At 39.6% G+C, this 12,148-nt stretch overlaps 1 protein-coding gene across 1 annotated transcript in view; it reads right to left on the reverse strand.

Annotated features, from left to right (window-relative positions):
• Nucleotides 1-12,148, reverse strand: part of LOC126088449 (piezo-type mechanosensitive ion channel component) — a 724,612-nt gene that overhangs the window by 37,372 nt on the left and 675,092 nt on the right. The gene's annotated exons all lie outside the window — the stretch shown is intronic.

A 12,148-nucleotide genomic window follows, 5' to 3' on the forward strand; every position in this document is an offset into this window, starting at 1 on the left:
AAGAATGAAATTGATAAAAATCCAGTGACATGAAGTTACATCAGTGAAAATCATTCAGAAATGCTGAACCTACAATGTAATGAATATATTTCACAGTCTTGATTGTAGAATTTTTTAATGTCAATACTGCTACAATGATACCTTTTATTTTGTTGACAACCTAATTTTTAACTTGTTTGTTTAGTTGTGTATGACGTCAGGGGTATTATATTTCAAAGGAGGGCTTATTAATGACTTAATTTTATCATAGTTGACAACTTTTTTTATATTCTTTAACGTACCTTTTTCTTCTAATGACTAGAAATATGTCTTTGTGAATAGTCTGCAATGCTTATGACTGCCCTCGTTCCTGATGTCATGATGTTTGGGTTGTTCGTTTCATATACATATGCTGTGCAACCATTCTAAAATTTAGCTATTTTACTCTGTATGACAGTTTTAATGACATATTCTGACTTGCTATTTTATGTCATAATTTTACTTAATTATTCTGTTTTATATAGGAGTACCTTGAAATACTTTTGGCTTCATGAGGTTGCCATGGTTTGCTTATATTATCCTAATTATTAGGTTTATGTAGTTTTTACAATTTGTAAATGTGCCCTATGCCAGTCATGCACGCTACCTGGGCACCTCTTGCCACATTAAACACAGTATTTGCATGTTGATCAGTCACCGTAGCAGTAGTGTGCACACCAAAGGGACACTGTGCTGCATGTGGCTCAAACTTTGTATGCATGGCCCTATTTTGTACTACTATGGTGATGTCAGTTGGTGTGTTCAAGGTAACATGTGTTAGTTTGTGAAATTATTCCGCCACCTTCCTGTACCTTCTCGATGATACACTGGCAGTTTTCTTTTCTTTTGACTAGGTACACCATACATTTTATGTGTTTTCATGACAAATGGATTACATATCCAGTTACTGTTGCATTCATTTTCCCTTTTATACGGTTATATGATGGATGGGTTTCATATCCAGCTATGACACTTTTACATGATTTTCAATTACTTTTTGTCCATTTTACTTGCATAGTCATGCAAGATACGACCAAGCCCCTTCCTTCTTTTGTTGCTAACTGATTGGCTTCTCGTTTTTACAAAGAATCTGATGATTCCCTAAGAGGATAAAATGTGTCATTGACATTAAATAATTTTGCAGTAAGACTGTTTTTATTCTGAAATAATTTGATACTGGTTGCTGCAGCATCCTGCCACAATGGAATGGAATAATTTTTAATGAATATATGACGACTATTAATGATAGAATGGAACCCTTATACATTTCCCACTGTGTCTCGCAAAGAGTGATGTAGGGCTGTGCACCTCTTCGTTCATCTGCACCCCAATCATGGGTATACATACATCCAGTTTGAAACATGCAAATCAATCAATGAATTGCTGTTTCAAAAAATTTTCGCAGCTTAGGGGTGCACAGAGGCAGCCTCTGGGAAGATTGTTTAAATTACAACATGAAAAATCAGTACAATTAAGACTGGCCAACACTGCTTATTAGCAGTGGTTGATTCTTCCAACACTGATCACCACAGAAGTAGTAATATAATCTAAATAGTCCTGTTGACAACCACTTGTTATCTCAATAAATGTTGAGGGACAGCAAACTTGGCTATCACATCAATCTCAATGACTGAAAGGGCTTGAGATTCTTTCAGTGTGTATGCCAGTATTTTGCGCAACTTTTATATATGAGGCTTCCAGTGTCAACTTCACTTATAAAGAAGCCACAAACGTCAGCTACCAGGACATAAACTTCATCCTTGGTGAATAAAATTGTAAAAGTACACCTTGGGGAAACTGGAAGCCTGTGAAGAGACTCTTGATCTGCAACTAATCCATAACCTAAAGCTTCCAGCATTATTGAGTAGTGGTCAGTCAAAGAGAGGCTACAAGCTACAATGCAGAAAACATTTTTGCACCATACAAAGCTGCTGGCAGTTGGTTGAAGGTGATGGTTAAGCCCCTCTACCCAGTGTAGGCTTGTGATCTGCAGAGCGAATGCCACGACAGAGCAAGAGGTGGTGCCTCACTTGCAAAATTTTAATTTCCAGAAGGTCAACTGGGAAAAGTTCATTAGTGAACTCGATATAGAAGTTGCCAAGATCCCACTGCAACCTGTGATATATGAGACACTCACTAGATACATAAACAGTGTTTTAAGAAGGACCATCCCAAAACTTTGCATAACAAGCTATATACAATGGCTGACTGATGATAGCAAACAGCTGATACACTACTACAACAATATTTTTGAGACAGACCCATTTGCTGATGACACTATCCAGGCTGGTGAGGAGTTGTTGAAAAACATCCCATCACACTGAACAACTAAGTGGATCTCACTGGTACAGAATCTTGATGTAAATTTAAATAATATGTAGGCCAACAATATCCCGAAAAATCTTAGCAGTGACTCATCAAAATCTAGAAACTTCACCACAGTAACAGCACATCAAACTGCAGCTCAATTACTCACATATGGCAAGACTAGAGGTTGTAGTAATGTGAATAATTGGAACAAATCCCAGGATGAGAGAACCATTATCTCTGATTGTCCTCCACCTTGAATGAACTGAGTCTGCCATCTCCACTTTGAAACAGAATAAAACTCCGGATATCCATCACCTCTGAGTAGAACAGATGAAGAAGTTCAGTTGACCATCCTGCAACAGCTGCTTAAGCTGATAAATGAGTGCACAGCCAAGCTTTATATTCCATGTTCTACAGGAAAGGTTGAGAGGTTGCACTGATTTAGGATGGTAAGGAGACAAATGGTTCTAAAAGCTTTTGTGCCTTATCATTGTTGTGCCACTGTATCACAGTCTTCTAACATTTCATTCTTAATGGAATTAACAGCATAATTGAAGGAAAGCTGGTTTTCAGTCTGGAAAATCATGCTATAATCTGATATTGAACCTCTCACAACACATTGGGAATGGTTTCAAACAGGGTAATATTACTGGAGTTGCATTTGTCAACTTAACAGTTGCTTAAGACATTACCACCCACAGAAAATTCTTAAGAATATTTACAGTTCACCACTGATTACTAGGTAACACCCCTCATAAGAATTCTACTTTCTTCATGGTAAGGAGAGCAAAGGGCACATAAAACACAATGGCTGACATCAATACAGTTTGTTTGTTCCCATGCTGTTTAATATATACAATAATGATCAGCCCATTGCAGAACACTCCTGGCATTTCATCTATGCTGTTAACACAGCATTGGCTGCCCAAGGGAAGACATATGGAGAGGTGGAAGAAAAGTTGCCTACTTCATTAGGATGCTTGGTCTTTACTATGAGGTCAATCATCTAAAGCCAAATCCCAAAATGTGTGCACACTACACTTACGGAATAGAGAAGCTTGGCATGAACTGGAAAATGTGGCAAAGCAAATGATTCCAACATTGTGCAACACTGGTGTATCTGGATGTTTCTCTTGACAGTACTCTGCAAGTCAAGAAACATTGTCACAACATCAGGCTGAAGGCCAGTGCAAAGAAAATATTTTGAGGAAGTTCACAGCCACCAGCTGGAGATATAGTTTTCATGTCCCGTGAAATTCTGCTCTTTCTCTGTGTGTGTCAGTTGCACAGTTCACTTCCCCTCTGTGGAGTGCATATACTCACAATAAGCAGGTTGACACCACAGTAAATTAGACTGTCCAAATCTTGCAAGGATGTTTTTAGTCAACTCCAGTTGACAAACTCTCCATGATAGCAGTAATAGTTCCACCCACTGTCACAAGGGCTATTGCTACCAAGGCAGGGAGGGTAAAACAGATCAATGATCCCCATCAGCCACTGCATGATCATCAAGCTGCAGCTTGTCGAATGAAATGTAGAAAGAGCTTCATCGTTTGGATTCAATAACAAGACTCTAATCACATCACCAGATGAAGAATAAACTGCTGCCAGATATCCCTGCAAAACAAGAGAGATCCACAGGAAATGAAATGCCCTACCCATCATTCAATCATCTTAGGGAGGATGCTCCCACTGCAACAACAACATGAAAAAATGGGGCATTCCTACAGATGATGGGACATGTTCTATGAGTGTGGAACAACCCAAGATCCAATCTCTTGCTCATATGCTCTCTACTGGAACAACCTTGTACAACACAGGACTTGAATGAGGCGAATAACGAAGTCACTAAAGTTGCTGTGTTCTGACAATACTAACCAGACACAGAAATGAATGACTGAATCACAGCTTAGAACTCTTCCACCTTCAGAATGGGCATATAGTGAAATGACTAAGAGCCAAATGATTCTGCACTTGTGTGCTGAGAGCCACTAAAGCACAGGAAACAAATCCAAACAAGAATCATAAACATCACATTCAATAAAGGAGGCATAATTCACAGATATTTTTAGTAGTACGGTCAGTGATTGCTGCTTACTTGTAAGGTGTCCTCGAGCAGCTGTGACAGAATCCAGTGGGATAAAACTAAATGATGTATTGAGAAACTATCTTCTGTTCTGGGAAAATACACCTATCCCTACAGCTTGAAGTACAGTTCAACATGGAAGGCAATTCCTCTATGACGTTACCCTCCTTAGTCTCCTGAATTTCAGCACATAATTCCTCCCTCTTGTCATGACTGACGTTACGCTAAAAGGTGAAGATTACCACATTAACAACTGCACACAGTGTGTGATACTCCAGTTGATGCAAGTTCCATCAGAATCATATCTAAACAGCTTCAGTGATAATACCTGTACTATAATTATTGTATTATTATAATCCTAGAAATTAGCATACAGATGATATTAAGAAAACTTCTGAGGGATGAAGTAATGAAGGCAGCAGAGGATCAAGTAGGTAAAAAGACGAGGGCTAATAGAAATCCTTGGGTAACAGAAGAAATATTGAATTTAATTGATGAAAGGAGAAAATATAAAAATGCAGTAAATGAAGCAGGCAAAAAGGAATACAAACGTCTCAAAAATGATATCGACAGGAAGTGCAAAATGGCTAAGCAGGGATGGCTAGAGGACAAATGTAAGGATGTAGAGGCTTGTCTCACTAGGGGTAAGATAGATACTGCCTACAGGAAAATTAAAGAAACCTTTGGAGAGAAGAGAACCACTTGTATGAATATCAAGAGCTCAGATGGCAACCCAGTTCTAAGCAAAGAAGGGAAGGCAGAAAGGTGGAAGGGTTATATAGAGGGTTTATACAAGGGCGATGTACTTGAGGACAATATTATGGAAATGGAAGAGGATGTAGATGAAGACGAAATGGGAGATAAGATACTGCATGAAGAGTTTGACAGAGCACTGAAAGACCCGAGTCGAAACAAGGCCCCGGGAGTAGATGACATTCCATTTGAACTACTGATGGCCTCGGGAGAGCCAGTCATGACAAAACTCTACCATCTGGTGAGCACGATGTATGAGACAGGCGAAATACCCTCAGACTTCAGGAAGAATATAATAATTCCAATCCCAAAGAAAGCAGGTGTTGACAGATGTGAAAATTACCGAACTATCAGTTTAATAAGTCACAGCTGCAAAATACTAACGCGAATTCTTTACAGACGAATGGAAAAACTGGTAGAAGCCGACCTCGGGGAAGATCAGTTTGGATTCTGTAGAAATGTTGGAACACGTGAGGCAATACTGACCTTACTACTTATCTTAGAAGAAAGATTAAGAAAAGGCAAACCTACGTTTCTAGCATTTGTAGACTTAGAGAAAGCTTTTGACAATGTTAACTGGAATACTCTCTTTCAAATTCTGAAGGTGGCAGGAGTAAAATACAGGGAGCGAAAGGCTATTTACAGTTTGTACAGAAACCAGATGGCAGTTATAAGGGTCTAGGGGCATGAAAGGGTAGCAGTGGTTGGGAAAGGAGTAAGACAGGGTTGTAGCCTCTCACCGATGTTATTCAATCTGTATATTGAGCAAGCAGTAAAGGAAACAAAAGAAAAATTTGGAGTAGGTATTAAAATTCATGGAGAAGAAGTAAAAACTTTGAGGTTCGCCGATGACATTGTAATTCTGTCAGAGACAGCAAAGGACTTGGAAGAGCAGTTGAACGGAATGGACAATGTCTTGAAAGGAGGATATAAGATGAACATCAACAAAAGCAAAACGAGGATAATGGAATGTAGTCAAATTAAGTCGGGTGATGCTGAGGGAATTAGATTAGGAAATGAGACACTTAAAGTAGTAATGGAGTTTTGCTATTTAGGGAGTAAAATAACCGATGATGGTCGAAGTAGAGAGGATATAAAATGTAGACTGGCAATGGCAAGGAAAGCGTTTCTCAAGAAGAGGAATTTGTTAACATCGAGTATAGATTTAAGTGTCAGGAAGTCGTTTCTGAAAGTATTTGTATGGAGTGTAGCCATGTATGGAAGTGAAACATGGACGATAACTAGTTTGGACAAGAAGAGAATAGAAGCTTTCGAAATGTGGTGCTACAGAAGAATGCTGAAGATAAGGTGGGTAGATCACGTAACTAATGAGGTGGTATTGAATAGGATTGGGGAGAAGAGAAGTTTGTGGCACAACTTGACTAGAAGAAGGGATCGGTTGGTAGGACATGTTTTGAGGCATCAAGGGATCACAAATTTAGCATTGGAGGGCAGTGTGGAGGGTAAAAACCGTAGAGGCAGACCAAGAGATGAATACACTAAGCAGATTCAGAAGAATGTAGGTTGCAGTAGATACTGGGAGATGAAGAAGCTTGCACAGGATAGAGTAGCATGGAGAGCTGCATCAAACCAGTCTCAGGACTGATGACCACAACAACAACAACATGGGCTATCCAAATTATGGTTTTTCATTTCTCCAACAAATTTAACACATATTCAGAGATCATAACTTTGAGAAGGCAAGGGCTGATTTCCTGTCATATCCTTTCCTATCAGAGCTTGTGCCACATCCTTAATGAACTGTTCCTCAATGGGATATTAAACTCTCATCTTTCTTTCTTCTGGAACTAAAATTTTGTTTTTAAAACAAAAGCCACCCATTTCAGTACTTATCAATAAAGCAGTCTACTGGATACCAACACATAGAAAATGTACTTCCCTGTTTTTTTTGTTTTCACTGAGCACATCCTATGCTACATTTACATCTACGTCTACACTCTGCAAACTACCCTGATGTGCATGGCAAGGAGTATGTCCCATTTACCAGTTATTAGGGTTTCTTCCCATTCCATTCATGTATGGAGTGCAGGAAGAATGACTTTCTGAATGCCTCTGTGCGGGTTCCACAGCCTTCAGCAATATTCTACAACCAGTTGCATGAGTGATTTATAAGCAATCTCCTTTGTAGACTGAATGAAGTTCCCCAGTATTCTACCACTACACTGAAGTCTAGCACCTGCTTTACCCATAGCTGAGCATATGTGATCATTCTATTTCATATCCCTACAAAGATTCACACCCAGGTATTTGTACAAGTTGGCCGATTCCAATGGTGACTCATAGATATTACAGTCATAGAATACTACATTTCTTTGTTTTGTGAAGTGCATAATTTTACATTTCTGGAAATTTAAAGCAAGTTGCCATAGTACTCCATTGAAGATAACTACATCACCTGCAAAAAGTCTGAGGTTACCAGTAATATTGTCTTCAAGGTCATTAATTACAACATGAACAGCAACAGAGACAACACACTTCCCTGTGGCACTCTCAAAGTTACTGCTACATCTGATGATGACTCTCCACCGAAGATAACATGCTGTGTCCTCTCTACCAAAAACTCTTCAACCCAGTCACAAATTTCACTTGACACCCTACATGATGGTACTTTTGACAATAAACATAGGTGTGATACTGAGTCAAATGCTTTTCCGAAATCAAGAAATACTGCACCCACCTGACTGCCTTGATCCAAAGCTTTTAGTATGTCAAGTGAGAAAAGTGCAAGTTAGGTTTCACGTGATCGATATTTTCGGAATCTGTGCAGAATGCTATTGAGGAGGTCATTCTGTTCAAGATACTTCATTATTTTTGAGCTCAGAATATTTTCTAAGAGTCTACAAAAAGACAATGTCAAGAATACAGGACAGTAGTTCTGTGGATAACTTCTACTATGTTTCTTGTAGACGGTTGTGAGCTGCGCTTTTTTTCCAAGTTACTGGACACAGTTTTTTGTTCAAGATATCTGTGACAGATTATAGTCAGCAGAGGGGCTAACTCAGCCACAAATTCAGTATAGAATCTGACAGGGTTTTCATTGCACCCTGGAGCTCTGTTCAGTTTCAGCTGTTTCTGAACATCACTGACACTAATACTTATTTCATTCATCTTTTCAGCAGTATGAGAATTAAATTGGAACAATACTCCTGGGTTTTCCTTTGTAAAGGAACTTTTGAAAACGGAGTTCAGCATTTCAGTTTTTGCTTTGCTACCGTATTTACTCGAATCTAAGCCGCACTTTTTTTCCAGTTTTTGTAATCCAAAAAACCGCCTGCGGCTTAGAATCGAGTGTAAAGCAAGCGGAAGTTCTGAAAAATGTTGGTAGGTGCCGCCACAACTAACTTCTGCCGTTGAATATATGTAGCGCTACACAGACATGCACAAAGATAAATACTGGCGCCAAAACCTCTGCGTCAGTAAATAAATAAAAAAAAAAGGTGGAAGACGAGCTTTTTTTTCCTCAGCCCCGAGTTTCAACCACTGCATTTTCATACATTATCCAACGAAGTAAATACAAATTCCGTATTGTTCATCTTCGAATGTATTAGAATTTCAATGTACTATGAAAATCCGACTGGCAAGACTGTTTGGGATGTTTTTCAATATGGCCAACTCTACGTTCTGAATTTTTTCCTACCTGTGAGAAGAGATGGTTGCTAAAAGTAACCTGATGAAATGTGAATCACAAGCAGTATTCTCTTCACCATTCACCATAAGAATAATACGAATATAAACATTTTGCCATGTGTTCTTCCGTGTTTGTTGCTATCTCATTTAAATCCTGTCTGCCTAATAAACTACGAAACTAGAGTGAGACAACAGCAAACGCGGAAGAATACACTTATCGTGTCTGTTTATATTCGTATTATTCTTAGCCTAATAGTGATACAGTCAGAAATGAACCACGGCAACTGACTAGATTTTTAAATCTAAGATGACTCTAATTTTTGTGCAGAATTTGATCTACTAAAGAAGCGGCCGCAAAGATTTTCAAACGGAGAAAAATTTTCGCCTAACTCTCGTTCAGAACATGTTCTATCATACGCAGCCTATTATTTGGTTCTTGTTGATCATTCTCAAAGAAAGCAGCAGTGTAAGTAACAACAAATAGCAGTCTCTTGACATTGCTTCGCTAATGAGACGATTCGCCTCTTTTTAGTTGTAAGCGGCGGTAGCGCGCACAAAAGCAAGCCATGCCGCGAACGGCGACAGGCCGTAAACACGCACTATCAGAATGCGACAAACAATGCATGACACAGTACAGTGATGCATTTTCAGCTTAGAGTGACGTAAACACCTATAACAGAGAAAACGGCACTTATAAGATCAAACAAAATAAGCAATCGATTCAAACCAGACGAAGCACGTGAAAAAGGAAGGGTACCCGTAAAAATACGGACGGAGCGCCTGACGCATAGCAATGGCTACCTGGTAAAGCTTACGACTCGAACCAAACTACTGTAGCTGTATCGTCATTCATTCGACCTAAATTGTGTCTCATATTACAATGGACCAACTTTGTTTCGATTTGGAGGTGCGGCCTAAAACTTTTATCTCCCCTTGAATTTCTAGTCTCAAATTTCAGGTGCGGCTTAGATTCGGGAAATCTTTTTTTCCTTTGTTTCGAGTCTCATTTTTCAGGTGCGGCTTAGATTCGAGTGCGGCGTAGATTCGGGTAAATACGGTACCTTCATTTTCAATTTCAGTTCCTGTCTCATTCTCCTAAGGACTAGACACTAACGTTACATACATACAACTAGAGTTTCTTCATTTTGTGGTTCAAATGGCTCTAAGCACTATGGGGCTTAACATCTGAGGTCATCAGTCCCCTAGACTTAGAACTACTTAAACCTAACTAACCTAAGGACATCACACACATCCATGCCCGAGGCAGGATTCGAACCTGCGACCGTAGCAGCAGCGCGGTTCCGGACTGAAGCGCCTAGAACCGCTCGGCCACAGCAGCCGGCTCTTCATTTTGTGAAAGACCATTCCACAATCTGCTGCAATTTTAGTTACTGAAGGCATCAGGCACTGCTCTGATAGCCATACAAGTTTCATTTAGAATCAATCTATCTCGTGGCTTCATTTTGTCTCTCCTGACTTTACTTACCCTTTCCCTTTTGCCATTTATTTAACAATAGTTTTGAATTCCCACAACCTTAAGTATAATTTTTATTTTACAAATGTTTCCAGTCAGAAATACTCTTATTTCAAGCTACACTTTCTAACAATGGATCAAGTACTGGTAAGCACTTCTCACAGAGTTGAGATGCTAAATGGGTGACAGGCACAAAAACCAGATTAAAATTAGCACTCAGCTTTCAGACAATGTTGTTCTTTGTAACTAACAGTCTAAATCCGAATTTGACTGAAGGCAGACTGTAATGGTCCAGAGGCTTGGCATGAGCATTTGGAAAACTGCACAACCTGTCAGGTGTTCGAGAAGTGCTGAACTGAGTGTCTTCAGCACATGGTGAAACCTATGTGAAACCATGTCAAGATGTTGCGGGGGTTGGGCGGCCACTCCTCATTACAGATGTCGGATGTCATATGCTGGGCAGATGTAAAACAGGACAGGCAGTGAATTGTGGTGGACCAAACATCAAACTTTTATTTTGGATGGAGTACAAGAGTGTCTGAGCACCAGGTGCACCAAACACTACTAACGATGGGCCTCCACAGCCGACAATCCACGAGTGTGCCAATGTTGACATCATGACACCAGCAACTATGACTGAAATGGCCACATGACCATCAGAATAAGATGTTGGCACAGTGGCACAGCATTGCATGATCTGACGAATCTCGATATCTTCTTCTTCATGCTGATGGGAGGTCGCGAAATCATTATCTTCCAGGGGAACAGCTCCTTGACACCTGGAGGCAAGCCAGCAGCGGCTCTGGGCGACATTCATGTGGACATCCATGGGTCCAGTGGAGCTCGTTCAATGCACCACAATGGCCAAGGAGCTTCGTACAGTGATTGCAAACCATGTACACCCCTTTATGACAATCATGTTTCCTGATGGCAGTGGCATTTTTCATCAAGATAATGCAGCATGTCACAAGGCCAGGAGTGTGATCAATTGGTTCGAGGAACACAGTAGTGAGTTTGAGTTGTTGTGCTGGTCAACCCCCAATTCGCCAGATCCTAACCTGACTGAATACATATGGTATGTGACTGAATTGGTCCCCTCCCGGGAATTTATGGAAATTACGTGACATGTGAGGGCAGATGTAGTGCCAACTCCCTCTAGCAATTTATCAAGATCTCACTGCTTCCATACCACAATGTATCAGCACTGTTATGAATGCCAAAGGTGGACACACCAGCTATTAGGTAGTTGGTCATAATGTTGTGGCTTATCAGAGTATATAAAATCCTGGAATCTGATTGCACATATTGTAAAAATAAACTCATTCAAACATTACACATTACAGTATGCATCCTCTTTTGCCATTTTTGCAGTTTATCCAATCGAAGTATACAATTATGTTCAGCTCATTTAACAATAACTACTAATTTAAAATTTCCATGTATATGTGTGTAATTCTTTGGTTATTTGTTTTTAATATGGGCACCATATGCTACATGGTGCATTACCTGCATTACCTGCTGTGTCTTCATTTACATCTCTTTCTTGATTCTACTTATCGTGTCCCTTTTTGTAATTTATTTTGGTAGTTTCAATGTGTTCTTCATGTAGTACATAAAACTTGTTCTCTTTTCATTGGTGAATAACAGGCAAACAGTATTAATAATTCAGAACTGCTGAAAAAAGATTGGAAGGGATAGCAGTTCTCCAGAGTAATAACTGTAAAGTAACTATCATGAGAATTTTTTTTCACTGTCCCTCAGGTGAATAACATTGTGTTATCACTTCCAGTGGTTGGATTTCAGGGATTAATGTGTGCCAAGTCAGTGTTTTGATAACTTGGGAAGAAGCCGAACCACAG

This window comes from Schistocerca cancellata, chromosome 6, assembly GCF_023864275.1.
Source record: "Schistocerca cancellata isolate TAMUIC-IGC-003103 chromosome 6, iqSchCanc2.1, whole genome shotgun sequence".
NCBI classification, from domain to species: Eukaryota; Metazoa; Arthropoda; class Insecta; order Orthoptera; family Acrididae; genus Schistocerca; species Schistocerca cancellata.